We start from the raw sequence: 17,608 nt of genomic DNA on the forward strand, positions 1-17,608 counted from the left end.
GCCGAGTTTGTGTACAATAACTCTGTTCACTCTGCCACGAAACAATCCCTGTTTTTCTCAAACTATGGTTTCCACCCCCTGTTTTTGTCCAACGACCTTCCAGAATGTCCGGTACCAGCGGTTCAAGAAAACCTCGACTTTTTCAGGTCCAACAATAGGCTTCTGCAGGAGACCATGACAAAGACTCAGAACTATAACAAGGAGGTGTTCGACAAGAAGACAAGGGGGGAACTTGATCTCAAGGTCGGGGATCAGGTTTGGTTATCCACTCTGAACTTGAAATTGGCCTGCCCATCCAAGAAGTTGGGTCCAAGATTTGTGGGCCCCTTTCCAGTTGTAAGGAGGGTGAATGATGTGGCATATGAACTAAAGTTGCCAGAATCGTTTCGGATTCATCCTGTCTTTCACGTGGCCTTACTGAAGCCAGCTGTTCCAGATCCCTTTGTCAGTCGAAAGGTCGACTCCCCCTGAACCCGTTATCGTTGACGGTGAAGTCGAATACGAGGTGGAATCCATCCTGGACTGCAGGCGAAGTCGCAACCAAATTACATTTTTGGTAAAATGGAAGGGGTACGGGCCTGAAGAAAATTCCTGGGAGCCTGAGTCCAATGTCCATGCCAGGAGATTGATACTTGCCTTTGAGAGGTCCCATCCGGGTAAGATGGCACAGTTGGGCATCCGGAGGCTGCCCCTTGGGGGGGGGGGGCAATGTCATGGTCGTCCCCGGAATCCAGTGGCATATGGGAGGCCTGCCCGCAGAATCCCCACGTTGAGAACTAATCAGTATCCATGGGCGCCCGTTGGCGCTAACGGACGCACGCGGGTGCTCGATGTTGCGAACGGGCACACACGGGTGCGCAGGGTCAAGAACGGGCGCCCTTCGGCCTGTCTGACTACGCTTCTGCCTCTTCCTGTGTACAGTTGTTGCCCGCCTGTTACCGACCCGGCTTGTACTTCTGACCTTGCTTCTGCCACCTGCTGTCCCAGCCTGACCGCATGTGCCTGCTGCTGTCTGCCACCTGCTGTTCCAGCCTGACCGCCTGTGCCTGCTGCTGTCTGCTGTCTGCCACCTGCTGTTCCAGCCTGACCGCCTGTGCCTGCTTCCATCTGCTGTTCCGATCTGTCTGCCGGGTGTCTACTTTCCAGCACTCCTGTGGATCCTCCGCTCCTCAAGGTCCGGACCAGTCTTAAACCAGTTCGGCACTTGTGCCCTCTGAACTCCTGAATTCCTGTTCCCACTCCCAGGGATTCTCGAGTCAGAGGCTTACGAGAGGCCGCTCCCTGCATTCTGGGCTCTTATACCAGGTATGTGACAGGTTCCCCCTAGGTTGTACTGCAGTCCTCAGAGTGTGTGTAGGAAAAGTAATAAGCACTTTATAGTGAATGACAAAGTATTTGTTCTTCTTTCTTCAGCTAGCCTTATTATACTGCAGTATTTATACTCCAGTGAATAAGCAAATGTTAGGATAAAATGAAAGTGGAAGATGAACCGTGAACTTGGTTATGTGAAACACGTGCAAACTTCTTCCTTTATGAAGAGTGCAACCGTATGCACTGTTATATGAAGGCAAACTTTGAGGCCTTGATGGATACAGCCTATAATAGTGAGACCGCTCTGTAGAACTACAGATCTCAGCAATCCTCTGAACTAGTCTGCAAAGTGACACAGTGATGTGTAAATCTTGGGCAACAGCCCTCTCACCACACTGGGCCAGGACAATCGTGCCGCTCCCTTTCGTGATCTCAGTCCCGCTCCAAGTTGGCTCTGTATGCCAAACCTCTCCGTCGGATGACTGATGACTGTGTTGCTGAACTCTTTCTGGTATCCTGGATCCTCCGATCCAATCATGTGCTGATCCAGCACTCTGTGTACTATACCTCCTCAGAGGCTTCAAGTCCGCTCCGCACCAAGCAGGCCGCGGCTCCTCCGATCACACCCACACAGGTCCCTGCAGGCAGGTCTCCCATCCCAGGAAGAAGACCGTGAAGCATGGCCGCATTGTCCTTTTATTTCCCTACCCAGCATGCAGTTCTTTAACTTGGAAAACAATAATACACACTTCCGCCCTCACACCTGTGTATCACCACTGCGCTTACACTAAAAAACAAAATAAAAATAAATACAAAATCAAACAAAACAACAAAAAAACTTGCTGCCACTCTAAATAAATAATAATGTGCAAAAATCCTACCAAGCAGTGTAGAATGAGCGGTACTACATACTCAGTGAATATGCTAATAATACACAATCTCATTTGCATGTGGAGTGTGTAAAGAGGATTAATTGGGAGCATTTGCCTCTGACTGACACCTGAAGATCTGCCACTCTTCATCCCTGTGAAAAGAGGGTTTAAGTGTCTATAGCCAAACACGGCAGTGTGAGGCATAATCAGCCGGTGAGTGTGTGCACATAAGGGGATTGAAGTCACAGTCACGGCGGTGTGGTGGAGGAGTGTTTCTGGAAGATTTTATGAATTATAATTATAATTGATTCACTGGTCGCTATCTATTGAACGTTGGACTCTTTGTGTTTAAAAACTGGACACTTTATTTATTCATTCATAGAATTTATTGTAACTATTCACTTCACAGGGTGTTGCTATTATAGTTTAAAATGGTAACAATCAATGTTATTTATGTTATGTGTATTGGATACATTTGAGTTGAGATTGTGTATTAGCATATTCACTGAGTATTTAGCGCCGCTCATTCTACACTGCTTGGTAGGATTTGATTTTGCACAAGTTTTTTAACTTGGCCTTGTGGGTAGGTAAGTGAGCATTGTGGGTATTTAGTTCCTTGACTTGTGGTTTCCATATGAGTCACTTCCTCATTCACTACATACCCCACAATGCACTGGAGCTGGCTATTGTAAAAGCCAAACAAAAGTCTTAACAACAATAATGCAAATAAAAACACTAACTTATAAACATCACACTATTCATTTGGTAATTTAGGTGGCAAAAACACCTGCACTAAAGCTATATAAATAAAATAAAAAAACCGAACATGTTGAGAAACAATCTTTTTCTTAGTTTTTGGTATAATATTTCTTTCTTTATAAATTTAAGCCAAATGCCACGTACACACAATCAGACATTCCGACAACAAAATCCCATGTTTTTTTCCGACGGATGTTGGCTCAAACCTGTCTTGCATACACACGGTTGCACACATTTGGTCGGACAGTCCGAACATCAAGAACGCAGTGATGTACAGCATGTACGACGGGCCGAGAAAAATTAAGTTCAATAGCCAGTGCTGCTCTTCTGCTTAATTCTGAGCATGCGTGACACTTTGAGCATCGGAATTGTCTACGCACAATCGGAATTTACGCAAACGGATTTTGTTGTCAGAAAATCTGAGAACCTGATCTTTCGATTGAAATTGTCTGAAGTCTACACACGGTCGAAATTTTGGACAACAAGCTCCGAATGCATGTTTGCCGTCGAAAAATCTGACCCTTTTTGCACGCAGCAAAAGTTTAATCTGCTACATTTCTTGCTACATTTCTTTGGTAAAAATAACCCAAATTAGTGTATTTTATGTAGTCTGTGTGAAAGTTATAAAATTTACAAACTACAGTGTAGTTTGGAAGGTTTCCTTTTCTTTAACCTCCCTGGCGGTGATCCCGAGTCTGGCTCGGGCTGGGATTTCAGTACCATAAGCGGTAACCCCGAGCCAGACTCGGGATCGCATCGCTGGATACAGGGAGACTTACTTACCTTGTCCCCTGGATCCAGCGATGCCCTCTGCGCTGTGTGATCGAGCTGTCCTCCGCTCAATTCACAAAGTGCCCGAGTGCCGCTGAGCTCCGTTCCCTGCGACGTTACGGCGCAAGGGAGCTGAGATCGGCGCCAAATTCAAAAAAGTAAAAACACACAAAACACACACAGATTACAGTACTGTATAAAAAATAAAAATAAATGTGAACCCCCTTTGTCCCTCTAGTGGTCTGTCCAGTGCCCTGCATGCACTTTTATATAATAAATACTGTTTTTTTCTGCCTGGAATTTGGAGATATCCCATAGCAACCAAAAACTGTCCCTTTATGTCAAAAGTGATTTTAGACCAACTAGAAAACAGCGATTAATAAATTAGAATCACTTGCAGAATTGAGCGATAGCGATTTGTGGGGAAATTCGTCATCAAACACTAAATCCAATGACAGCAATACTTCTGCAAATGAGCAAATTTCTGTGTTTTTTGGATTTGATTACATTATTGAATCATTTGTATTATTATTTATTATCATTATTTATTATATTATAAATTTTATCATACCCGGGATGTCTGCTAGACTCTGGTTTGAACAGATTTAAGAGAGTTATTCCTAAGAATTGCAGACCTACAATATAAAATGCCAAATTTCCATGCAAAATAATTGTACCGCTTTCAGCACCTAAAATCAGAACTAATCATACCGCCAGGGAGGTTAATATGGTTTCAACCACATGCCAACCAGCTGACGCAGTTGTACTGCGGTAGAATGGCACGGCTGTGCGAAACAACGTTATGTAAAGTCGCTTTGCCCTGTGGCCACTAGGGGGTGCATGTGCCCCAGAGCCGATGAGAGTGCCTGGTGGTCTCGATTACCGCTGGGCTCCCGTGATCACTCAGGGCGCATGGAGAACGGGAATCTGTGTGTGTGTGTGTGTGTGTGTGTGTGTGTGTGTGTAAACACACAGTTTCCGGTTTTCTGAGGGGAGAACTGACAGATCATCTGTTCATACAGAGTTCTCCCTGCACTGTCCCCATCCCCCTTCAGTAAGAACACGTACTAGGACACACTTAACCCCTTCACTGCCGGTGACATTTTTACAGTAGTAAGTGCATTTTTAATCACACAGATCACTGTATTAATGCCAATGGTCCCAAAAATGTGTCAAAATTGTCCAAAGTGTCTGCCATAATGTCGCAGTCATGATAAAAATCACTGGTCACCACCATTACTAGTAAAAAAAAAAAAAAAAAAAATATTAATAAAATGCCATAAGTCTATCCCCTATTTTGTAGGTGCTATAATTTTTGTGCAAACCAATCAATATACGCTTATTGAGATTTTTTTTTTTTCCAAAAATATGTAGAAGAATACGTATCGGCCCAAACTGAGGAAAAAAAAAATATTTTTTTGGTGATATTTATTATAGCAAAAAGTAAAAAATTTTTTTTTTCAAAATTGGCACTCTTTTTTTGTTCATAGCGCAAAAAATAAAAAGCGTAGAGGCGATCAAATACCACCAAAAGAAATATCTATTTGTAGAGAAAAAAGGACATCAATTTTGTTTGGAAGCCACATCACACGTCCACGCAATCGTCAGTTAAACCGACACAGTGCCGAATCGCAAAAAGTTCCCTTGTCAGGAAGGGGGTAAATTCTTCCGGGGCTGAAGTGGTTAACCAAAATTTGGCCAGTCTCTGCTGAACTAGCCGAATTTCGATCCAAGTATGGGAAGCTTAATACATTCACACTTGCCTTCAGTGCCTGTTGTGCCTCCTGAGATATGTAAACACTTATTCCAGGGGGCCTTCACAGAGAAGAAGGGGGCAGGCCTAGCAGTGCATCATTGGGAGTCCTGTCAACTGAACCCAGAAGAGCCAATGGGATTCCTATTTATGTCCTGACAAAACATGCGATCACGTATGGGAAATGCATTGATGTAGGCAGCTCCAGCAAGGCCCTGCGCTCCATTATGCGTTCCGTCAACTTGGCTGCATCAAATCGGCCATCCGCACAGCTTCACCAGGCATAGAGAGCAATTGTCAGTTAAAGCGATGCAGCGCCGAATCGCAAAAAGTGCTCTGGTCTTTGACCAGCCAAATGGTTCGGGGCTTAAGTGGTTAAGTTATACAAATACAATTTTATTTTAACTTATACGCCTAAGAATCTGGCTGGTGATACATTATAAATTAAACACATTTTTAGACCGTTCATCAGCCACTGTAGCCTCTCGAGTCTTTCCTAAGTCCCTAACCAGCGGTCTGCACGATCTCCAACTCACGGACACCTGGAGAGCGCATAATATGGGTTGTAAAGAATTCACCTTTTTTTTCCCATCCTCACAACAGTTATGCTAGACTAGACTACATTTACTCATCCCCCATCATTCTTGCCAATTCATCAGATGCTTCTATCCATCCCTGTGTATGGTCAGATCATCAAGCCACATCTTTTACCACGGAGTTTATCAGACTTGCCCCTACAACTCACTCCTGGAGATTAAATGAATCCATTCTCTCAGACCCGGTAGTCGACTCCCAAATTGCGCAATCTATAGACGAATACTTTACCCTTAATGCCCAACCAATTATGCAATCTTCTCTTCTCTGGACGGCGCATAAAGCCGTCATTAGGGGTAAGATCATTAGCATATCTGCCGCCCGTAACAGACTCAGAATAGTGGAGTTAACCAAAGAGCTCAACAGTCTATATAAAAATACTTCTCTGTTACACTTCGATTCCACAAGACATACGATTGCACAAAAGCGTTTAGAACTTGATTCCCTCCTATCTGCTAAGGTGGAAAAGGCACTTCGTTGGACTAAAGCCCGCTACCTGCTATTTAACAATTCTGCCTCAACACTTTTTGCCAGGCGGCTATCAAGTTCGATTCGCCCTCCGCACCTATATAGACTATCTAACAAGGATGGATTAGTATCCTCACACCCCAAAGAAGTACTTAAAATATTTGAACAATTTTACACCAAACTTTTGTCAGCCCCGCATATTCCCCCCTCCCTAGATGACTTAACATGGCTCCAAAACATTCCTATCCCGACCCTCTCCACCACACAAATTGAGCAACTTAATGCCCCTATCACAGTCCCTGAAATTCTAGGCGTAATTAAATCCCTTAAATCAGGTTCCGCCCCAGGCCCTGATGGCTTCTCAGCCTTGTATTACAAAAAATACTCTACACTCCTAGCCCCAAGAATGGCCCACCTCTTTAATTCAGTCCTATCAGGCAACCACTTTCCTGAAGAAATGTTGTTGGCCAACATGTCCCTAATCCCGAAACCGAATAGAAATCACAATTTGCCCCAAAACTATAGGCCCATTTCGGTCATGAACAATGATGTAAAAATCTTTAGTAGAATCTTAGCGGATAGACTTGCCAAATTTATCCCTTCCTTGATATCCCCCTTCCAGTCAGGGTTCATTCCACATCGTTTAATAACTGATAATATATGCTTAGTGACTGATATTATTCAGGATGCTAACTTATTTTCCCGCAAACTCCTTTTGCTAAGCCTAGACATACAGAAGGCGTTTGACAGTGTCTCTTGGGACTATATTGGCTCTCTTCTACCACGTATGGGCTTTCAAGGGGAGTTCCTAGTAGGCTTTTAGGCTCTTTATTGCAATCCTAAGACCCGTATTAAACTCCCTGGTTGTTGCTCCGAGTTCTTCCCTATAGGTAGAGGCACAAGACAAGGGTGCCCCCTTTCCCCCTTAATTTTTGCCTTAGCTCTTGAACCCCTCGCTATTGCCCTTTTGAGAAATCCGGACGTCACAGGATACACTAAAGGTACCGCGACGTACAAATTCTGCATGTATGCGGATGACGTCTTGATGTTCTTAACTAATCCCCATATCTCGCTCCCCAACCTTTTTGGGACGCTGTCGAGTTTTGCGAAGGTCTCCGGGCTTTCTATCAATGTTTCCAAATCAGCCGCCCTCCCTGTGGGCTATTCTCCTACTGGCCTTCATTAAAAGTAATCACTCCTTTACATGGGCCACTTCACATCTGTCATATCTTAGGGTAAACCTACCCGGAGACTTTCGTGAACTCTTTAAGGTTAATTATCCCCCGCTGATTTTGAAATTGAAACAAACACTCAGAAACTGGCTTCCCCTGCATATCCCCTTTTATAGGTAGGATTACGGCCCTCAAAATGGTTATTCTCCCCAGACTGTTATATTTGTTTCGCTCCCTACCAATCAAACTTTCTAAATCCTTTCTAAACAACCTCCAATCCCATTTTAATAGATTTATCTGGAATGATAAGTCTCCCAGATTTGCTAAGATTGTCTTATACCGTTCTATGAGGCGTGGTGGTCTAGGTGTCCCCCAAATTTGGTTATATTACCTAGCATGTAGATTCACGCAGCAAGCACAATGGTCGATCCTTAACCCAAAAGTCCCCTGGGTACGATTTGAAAATGACTCAATAACTCCCTTTTACCTCCCTGGGCTTATGTGGTCTACTTGCCAACCGTACACGATACTAAATACAATGAATGGCATAGTAGCAGATGGTCTGCAGTTGTGGCACCGCTACAAAAACACGTACAATCTTACCGCTGAAAGCTCTATGGGCGCCTCTTACTTGGGCGACCCGAGATTCCCCCCAGCATACCTTCATCCTGAGTCGTTCCAATTGTGGGTTCACTGCAAGCTTACCCAACTAAGAGATTTTGTGAAGGGTTCTGCTTTTATCCCTTTCTTAACATTACAGACCCAACACCAAATCCCTGACACCGAACTTTACAGATACCTGCAAATCCGTCACTTCTTCCTCTCCCACTACAGGGTCCAGCTCTCAGACCAGATTACCCTTTTTGAGGACCTATGCTTCAACTATACACGCCAAAAGGGGCTGATCTCCCTGATTTACAAAGCCCTGGAAGGAGTGACGGATTCTCACACACTGAAATACAGGTCACAGTGGGAAAGTGAACTGGAATTGGGAACCGATGTTATAGACTGGGAGGAAGGGTGGAATAACATGTGTAAGTGTACCAGATCCCTAACCATTAGGGAAACAGCCATTAAGGTTATGACCAGATGGTATTACACAAACTGTTTGCTCATACTTCCCCTAACTGCTTTAGAGGCTGCAATCATCTGGGCACCTTCATCCACACCTTCTGGGACTGTGAGCGAATCCGCCCAGCCTGGCAGGAGGTGTTAAAAATCTTTAACACCCTAACCTATCAACACTGCCTTCTCTTCCAAACCCCTCCGGATGTTCCTAAACCTCTGGTCAGGCTGGTGCATTCTATTTGTGTATCTATGCTATGGACGATAGCATTACATTGGAAATCCCAGTCGGTCCCGTTATCTCAGGTTCTCTCACGAACAGATCAGGTGATGATTACGGAAAAGATATTTCATACACTGCAGGACACTACTCATATATATGACTTGAAGTGGAATCCCTGGTTTCTATTTAGATTACAAACTTGACCACACCTCATGTCTCTGGTTATTTGCTTTTATTTTCCTTTTCTTCTCTTACCTGGTTCTTTTTTTTATGAAACATTACATAAATGTATACCATGACATTGCTTTTTTTTTTTTTTTTTTTTTTTTTTTTTCTCTCACCAACTTTATAATGAGATAAGAGTTGTATCATTGTCACCGTGCACTGTATAGTACTTGAAGTTGTGTAATTTGTCTACCAGTTTTTTGTACTCTTGCATTCCAACTCTTTGCCATGTGGATGTCATCTTATTCTGTTGAGGACACTGTCTTCTGTTTATTGCTTTAATAAACTTTTTTGAAAACAAAAAAATAAATTAAACACATTTATGACACGATGTGTTAATGCTTTGTAAAGTAAAATTGGAGTAGATGAGGGTGTGAATGTGAGAGTGAGAGGGCATGTAGGGCATGCTCCAACCCATCCATCCTGCGTGTAATAGGCACATACTCCAGACCATCTGGCCCAATCTATAATATAATCTGAAGATGTTGAGTTAGGCCGCGTACACACGCGTGGACTGTTGGCCCAACTTTGTCCGTCCAACAGTTTGAGCGAACAGTCCGCTCAAACTTAGCATGGACGGACATGGCCACACACGACGAACGAACAGTTTGCTGAAACCGTGCGCGATGACGTGAACGGCACGTACGACGGGACGCAAAATACGACGTCCTATACACTGCATTATAACTTTCGGCTTGAAAATCCTTTCTGAGCATGCGCGGAACTTAGTTTGACGAACAAGCCTACACACGGGCGGACTGTTCGTTGAAACAAGGTTTCAGCGGACAGTTTTTCGGAATTTCCGTAAAACCTTGTCCGTCCAACTGTCCGCTGAAACTGTCCGCTGAAAGCCCACACACGAGCGGACTGTCCGCCCAAACACTGTTCAGCGGACAAGGTTGGGCCAACAGTCCGCGCGTGTGTACGCGGCCTTACAGTTAGTGTGAAATAATTGGTGGGACTAAATGAGCGGTTATATGTGACAGGACTAACTGGCAGAGCCTCTGTGGGGATTTTTTTTATATATGTAATCCTGGCAGAGCCTCTTTGGTTTTTTATATTCCTGTGTAAACTACTACTGAAGTTGCATTCTCATTTTTCACCATAAGCATTATTTAAACAAATGGTTGGTATTTATTGAGCATGTGTGGCCACCCAGGAAGGGGCAGGGCTTGATTGTTATATATAGAAGTCAATGGGGAAGGACTGCCTTTTCGTGGGTTATTTTAACCATGTAGCGATAGCAGATATATGGAAATAGACATCATTACAGGAATCTGGTGCCACTTTATATTTTTCTGCAATACTGACAACGCTCACTGTTTTTAAGGAGTGAAATATGTTGGGTTATTTTCTGTTTTATTTTTTAACACTTTGGAATGTTTTTCCTGGTGTGAGTGAGCACAATACTCTTTTGAGCGGAGATTTGGACAAGCTCATTTCCCCATAGCTGTGAGTCTCTACTTGGTCATATAGAGAAGACACTAGTTCATATAGGGCTGGTTCAATACAATGCCTGGTTTTAGGGGGCAGTTAAGTTGTAGATATTCGTTGTACCCTGCAGATAAGTGACAAAATCATATATATTATATATTTGATTTCCCTGTCATATATGTTTCATAAGCTGATGGATGGGACACTGAATTGACAAATGAAATATAGTAACTATTAGTTAGAGCCACATGGTTTAGAAGGGTGTTATTACATTGTCAACGATCGAATGCTGTTGGAATATTCAAGCCTCTGCTTAGTTCACACATTTCATATCCTGTTTGGAATAGCTTCCATGTAATAAAAAACCTCAATAAAAGATGTATTTTAAACCCTGTCTTTTTTGGTGTATGTGGAAATGCACTTTGGGCATTTTGCAAGCCTATTTGCCACTTAGTGGGTTGCAAATTTTTTCCTAGACACTCAGGCTTGTTTTTGATAAGCTAGCAGATCACCCAGATAGGGATCTGTGTATAGTTGGCCAGCAGACCAGTCAATCAATAAACTGCAGGTGGTAGGAAGCTAAAGTACATACAGTGGTGTGAAAAAGTGTTTGCCCCCTTCCTCATTTCCTGTTCCTTTGCATGTTTGTCACACTTAAGTGTTTCGGAACATCAAACCAATTTAAACAATAGTCAAGGACAACACATGTAAACACAAAATGCAATTTGTAAATGAAGGTGTTTATTATTAAAGGTGAAAAAAAATCCAAACCATCATGGCCCTGTGTGAAAAAGTGATTGCCCCCTAAACCTAATAACTGGTTGGGCCACCCTTAGCAGCAACAACTGCAACCAAGCGTTTGCGATAACGTGCAATGAGGCTTTTACAGCATCCTGGAGGAATTTTGGCCCAGTCATCTTTGCAGAATTGTCCTAATTCAGTTACATTAGAGGGTTTTCGAGCATGAACGGCCTTTTTAAGGTCATATCACAACATCTCAATAGGATTCAGGTCAGGACTTTGGCTAGGCCACTCCAAAGTCTTCATTTTGTTTTTCTTCAGCCATTCGGTGGTGGACTTGCTGGTGTGTTTAGGATCATTGTCCTGCTGCAGAACCCAAGTTCGTTTCAGCTTGAGTACACGAACAGATGGTCGGACATTCTCCTTCAGGATCTCTTGGTAGACAGCAGAATTCATAGTTCCTTTTATCACGGCAAGTCTTCCAGGTCCTGAAGCAGCAAAACAGCCCCAGACCATCACACTACCACCACCATATTTTACTGTTGGTATAATGTTCTTTTTATGAAATGCAGTGTTCCTTCTACGCCAGATATACTTGGACACACACCTTCCAAAGAGTTCCACTTTTGTCTCATCGGTCCACAGAATGTTGTCCCAAAAGTCTTGGGGATCATCAAGATGTGTTGTGGAGAAATTGAGACGAGCTTTGTTCTTTTTGCTCAGCAGTGGTTTTCTCCTTGGAACTCTGCCATGCAGGCCATTTTTGCCCAGTCTTTTCCTGATGGTGGAGGCATGAACGCTGACCTTAACTGAGGCAAGTGAGGCCTGCAGTTCCTTGGACGTTGTTGTGGGGTCTTTTGTGACCTCTTGGATGAGTCGTCGCTGCGCTCTTGGGGTAATTTTGGGCGGCCGGCCACTCCTGGGAAGGTTCACCACTGTTCCATGTCTTCGCCATTTGTGGATAATGGCTCTCACTGTGGTTCGCTGGATTCCCAAAGCTTTGGAAATGGCTTTATAACCCTTTCCAGACTGATAGATCTCAATTACTTTCTTTCTCAATTGTTCCTGAATTTCTTTGGGTCTCGGCATGATGTGTAGCTTTTAAGGATCTTCTGGTGGACCTTACTGTGTCAAGCAGCTCCTATTTAAGTGATGCCTTGATTGTGAACAGGTGTGGCAATAATCAGGCCTGGGTGTGGCTAGAGAAATTGAACTCAGGTGTGGACAACCACAGTTATAGTATGTTTTAACAAGGGGGGCAATCACTTTTTCACACAGGGCCATGATGGTTTGGATTTTTTTTCACCTTTAATAATAAACACCTTCATTTACAAATTGCATTTTGTGTTGTCCTTGACTATTGTTTAAATTGGTTTGATGTTCCGAAACACTTAAGTGTGACAAACATGCAAAGGAACAGGAAATGAGGAAGGGGGCAAACACTTTTTCACACCACTGTATTGTATCTGGTACATATGAGTATGTGTGGCAGTAGTAAAAGTAGTAATGCAAGGATTTTAGCTTACGGGAAAGCCTAAAGAATGTCAGAAGTGCGTGGTAATAATTTGGCTTCTCCATAGCAGAGTGCTCCAGATTGTACGCAAGACTTTTATCTACCTGTGTGTGTTTATGCAGGTAGATTTGGAGTGAGTTCCTCCAGTGGTAGCCAGTGGTATTGCAGACTGTGATAACTATCACATCTGGTTTTACCTTCTAAAAGTTTAAGCCCTTGTACACACGGTCGGACATTCCGACAACCAAATTAGTCGGATTTTGTCCGAAACTGTTGCATACACTCGGTCGGACAAAGTTGTCGGAATGTCCGATCGTTCGGAGCATGATGATGTTATTTCATTAGGATGGGACTACGTTCACGCTAGTAGCCAATAGCTTTGGTGTAGGAATTTCCGATCGGAATTCTCTACACATGATCGGAGTATGTCCGATCGGAGCATTTTGTTGGAAAATTTTACCAACAAGTTGGAAAACTTGGTCCGTCGGATACTCCGACGGAAACAGTCCGATGAAGACCACACACAGTCGGAATATCCGACAAAACAGTCCGATCGGACACATTCCGTCAGAATCTCGTGTGTACAAGGGCTAAGAATGAATAGGGTTGAGAGTTATTATAAATATTGCGAAAGACGTGTCTACTAGGTATTATGTGCAAAGGAGTTGTGTGGAGGGTAATACAGGAGGCACTATGTGCAGTAAGACCCCTTTCACACCAGGGCGTTTTGCAGGCGCTATAGCGTTAGAAATGGCGCCTGCAATCCGCCCTAAATAAGCTGCACCATTGTATGTAGTGTGAAAGCACAGCGGTGTGCTGGCAGGACGTCAGAAAAAAGTCCTGCCAGCAGCTTCTTTGGAGCGGTGAAGGAGCGGTGTGTTTACCGCTCCTCCACTGCTGCTCCTCATTTGAAATCAATGGGGCAGCATTGTAACGCCGCCTGCAAAACGCCGCTATTGCGGCGTATTGCCTGCGGTTTCAACCCTTTCGCAGCCGCTAGCGGGGGGTAAAAGCGCCCCGCTGTCGCTCGAAATGCATCGCAAATCCAGCGGTAAAACGCCGCTAAAAATAGCCAATGGGCGGTGTGGTGTGAAAGGGGTCTTAAGGAATGTGAAAGGTGAGGTGAGGAATGAGGCAGTGGATACCGCAAAGGCGTAAAGATGCTATAAGAGTGGGCAGGAGAGAAATTAAGATGTTATAAGGGTGGGCAGTATGTGCAGAAGAGGAATGCAGATAGAAGATGGCAGGCAGCATGTGCAGGGGAGAAATGCAGATGGTATAAGAATGGGCTGTATGTGCAGGAGAGAAATGCAAATGGTATGGGGGGGGGGGGGGGCAGTATGTGTAGAAGAGAAATGCAGATGGTGTAAGGAGGGCAGTATGTGCAGGAGAGGCATGCTGGTAGTATGCGGTTGGCAGTGTGTGCAGATGGTATGAGGATGGGCAACATGTGTAGAAGTGAAGTGTGGAGAGTATGATAGGGGGAGGTGTGTACATGAAAGGTGAGTGGAGAGTATGACAGCATACAAAATGTGCAGTAGAGGGGAGAGTATAACTGTGGACAATATGCACAGAAGAGTACAGAGGGTATGGTGCACTTATTGTTTGGTAGAGGTGGTACAGAGAGACGGTTATTGCAACCTACACAATGTACAGCCAGGTTGTTTAAGACAAAAGGAAAAAGAAATACAAATTATGGAAGTATAGGGCACACAATTGATATTTCTTATTATGTATTTACTGTGGTGACAGGTTCTCTTTATGCCTATTAGACTCCCAAAGAAGAGGATAGATCCTCCGAAATCAGATACACAATAAATTGGAGTACGTTGGTCAAATATGTGAATGTGTCCACGCATTCTGGCTACTTAGAGTAGAGCAGAGTTAAAGTATACCTAAAGGTAAAAAAAATGTTTTATTAGTTTTAGAGTGGAGAGGGACTAGAACACCTCGAAGATTTCTATTGCTGTCTGTGTCATCGTTACGGAGATCCAACCTCTCTATTCGCCTTGTTTACCTTTAACACCAAACGTAAGAGCAAAAGAAATTTCCAAATTTTGGATTGTCCCCAGAACAAATATAATGGCAATATCTTCTCACTTTGAAGGAATTTTCTCTCACTTTTTGGCTATGGAATGGGTTAATTTACCAAAAGGGAGAATTCCTTTCACTTCCTAACAACAAGTGTTATAACCTTCCCTTACTCTTGCCAAAATGAAAAAAGTTGCCTTTAGTCCTAATTTAAGATGAAAATGAATGATTTAATAATCAAATATTTATTGATAAGATTCCCTTTACTTATTTGCTTAAAAATATGTAATAATATACAATACATGTGCTCAGAATAAAGATCATATATAATCTAATAGCCTTAATATGGGTGTTGACAGAGCTAGGACAAAGTCTATGTAGCATACTATATGAAGAGTCTAAAGTTCTCCCCTTCCCCTCAGCCTTTTACTTCAGTTCCCAGCATACATATTTCCCTATAGATATCCTTCCTGCCACCAGTACTCGCAGTAGTTCCAGGGATCAGGCTGGTAGCTGGTTGTCAGAGAGCTTCTCAAGCAGAGGCAGCAGAAGAGAGAGGAGGCAAGAATACCATTCATTTCATCTTCCAGCCCAACTGGCAGCCATTGATGTTTAGAGGGCTAAGCATCTAAAAACTAAAATATCCAGATGTGGTGCTTAGTGCATAGACAAATAGACAAATCAATAATATCAGACAATGTGGAGCATTACTTGAAATGATTGTGTTCCTAGCAAGAAGATATGGAGTTTATTGACTAAATGCTAAGTGAACTACCTCAACAATATAAACTGCAGGCCCTTTTATCAACCCCGTGCCTGCTAAAGTGACCAAAGTGGGTTGTCTCTTCTGCCTACCCCTCAGTCCAGACCTGGGTGTTGGTGTGGTCTGGTTGATGGAAAATGATGGGCAGATTTCTGATTCAGAAGAACTAACGTGGATAGAAAGTATGAAGACCTGAAGAGGAGCTGGTTGTCCTGGTAAGCAAAGAATAAATGCTGTTTTTCCCTAAAACAAATCAGATACATTTATAAAAGACAAACAACAAATAATGTGAAAGGACAAATAATGAATATATCTAAAAATGTCATCATGAAATTGTTACGTTGCATGAAATTAGATGCATATATGGATGTATAGTATATTGGATTCAATTTAACTTGCAAAGGATTTGTATTTCTGTTCACAAAGTCTTGAGCTGTACACAACTCTAATGAAGGCAGGTACTGTCTACTTTTTCCACTGCAGGTGGCGCTCAACCGCAGCAGCACTGCAGAGGGTAAGGAAGTGGGTCATTGGGGACTATGCGTTTGGATACTGCTACCCCATGTGATTCCAGCAGCCACTTTGGGTTGGGCAGAGCCTAAGACCCTGGCCCCAGGCTTGGGTCACATTTTGTGTGTGGGAAGTTTAGGGACAAGCCATCCGCCTGTCAGGACCAGTGATCAGCGGCAGGGAGAGTTTCCAGATAAGTAGGAAAAGGGGATATGCCATCCTTCCTGGAAACCTTCCCATTTGGGTACAGACAGGCAAGGCCACATTCCACCCCTCAAGACAGACGCTGTTGGTGCACCTGAGACATACTGTTATATGTTGCTGCAACATTCTGTGAGTGCACCTGGTCCAGTTGTCTTCCCGATGGCTAGTTGTGCTTTACTGAACTCTAACTTCAATACAATTGTGTTACTGCAACCAGACTTTAGGTTTATTGCTGCCGCACCTACCCACATACATACTCACCCACACAGCAAACCCAGTATTGTCCCGCTATAATATGCTGTTAAGTTGACAAAGCCCTCGTCTCGTGCCATCATTTTGGTCCTCTTCAGCTGGCTTCCACTTATGGGTCTGAACAGCCAGCTACTGTTGAAGTGCCAGGTCCACCCTCTTGCCTGCCCTCCGGCATCTCTTTGTCCCTGGTCCTGCAACCTCCTAGGAGATATGCTGTGAATATACCATGAAGTTGAAGAATCAGGGACGCATTATTTTGGCAGCAGCAAGAATTACATAATACTGGCTTTTTTGTTTGTAGGGTGTTTAAACAGAACAAGCTCTCTTTTGGAAGGTCATTTTCACTTTAAGTACAGGAATGATGCCTTGTATACTGTATCCTAAAAAAAAGGGTGTGTTTATTCGAAAATCTTTATAAGCAGAAAGTAACAGCCTGTGTTGATGACTTTAGCCCTGTGTTTATCAGTTTGATATAATTTTAAGAAGCTCCTGGGATTGTTTAGAAAACTCAATAACGGTTTGCATTTTTCCTGTGTAATGGACATTTGTAAGTTCTGTATATAATTGTATTCTATGTTATATGTATTGCACGCTGCCCTCACTGTGCACATGGCACTAATAATGTTTTCAGTACATGTTTGCATTATTTCGAGTCCTGATTAGAATTAGTCTGCCTATGTAACGCCCCTTGTTACCATAAACGTACAATTGTAATATTAATGTGATACCTATGTAATCATGTGTATTAAAACCTTCAAATGCGTCATAATAAAACAGAACAGTTATTTGGAAAGATGCTGAGAGTATCTTTTGTGTCTTTTCCCTACTGCAGTAGTAATTATTAATTTGGAACCACTAATCAATATGAGGATAGGAGTTGCCTATCTACTAAATATCCAAGTCATCTGCATCTGAACTCATTTGACCTGCATATGACCTGCTTCAAG

At 43.2% G+C, this 17,608-nt stretch overlaps 1 protein-coding gene across 3 annotated transcripts in view; it reads left to right on the forward strand.

Moving 5' to 3' along the window:
• Positions 1 to 15,372: 15,372 nt before the first annotated feature.
• LOC143943362 (NACHT, LRR and PYD domains-containing protein 3-like) overlaps positions 15,373 to 17,608 on the forward strand; it is a 255,369-nt gene continuing 253,133 nt past the window's right edge. For 2 of the 3 annotated variants that reach the window (XM_077465088.1, XM_077465089.1), the window contains exon 1: positions 15,374 to 15,910. The gene's annotated coding sequence lies outside the window, so the exon portion shown is untranslated. Of the gene's footprint in view, positions 15,911 to 17,608 lie in introns of all 3 variants that reach the window. The other variant, XM_077465090.1, reaches the window with a different exon arrangement.

Source organism: Lithobates pipiens, unplaced genomic scaffold (genome assembly GCF_037356315.1).
Source record: "Lithobates pipiens isolate NorthernLeopardFrog02 unplaced genomic scaffold, aLitPip1_a1.2 Scaffold_30, whole genome shotgun sequence".
Lineage (NCBI taxonomy): Eukaryota > Metazoa > Chordata > Amphibia > Anura > Ranidae > Lithobates > Lithobates pipiens.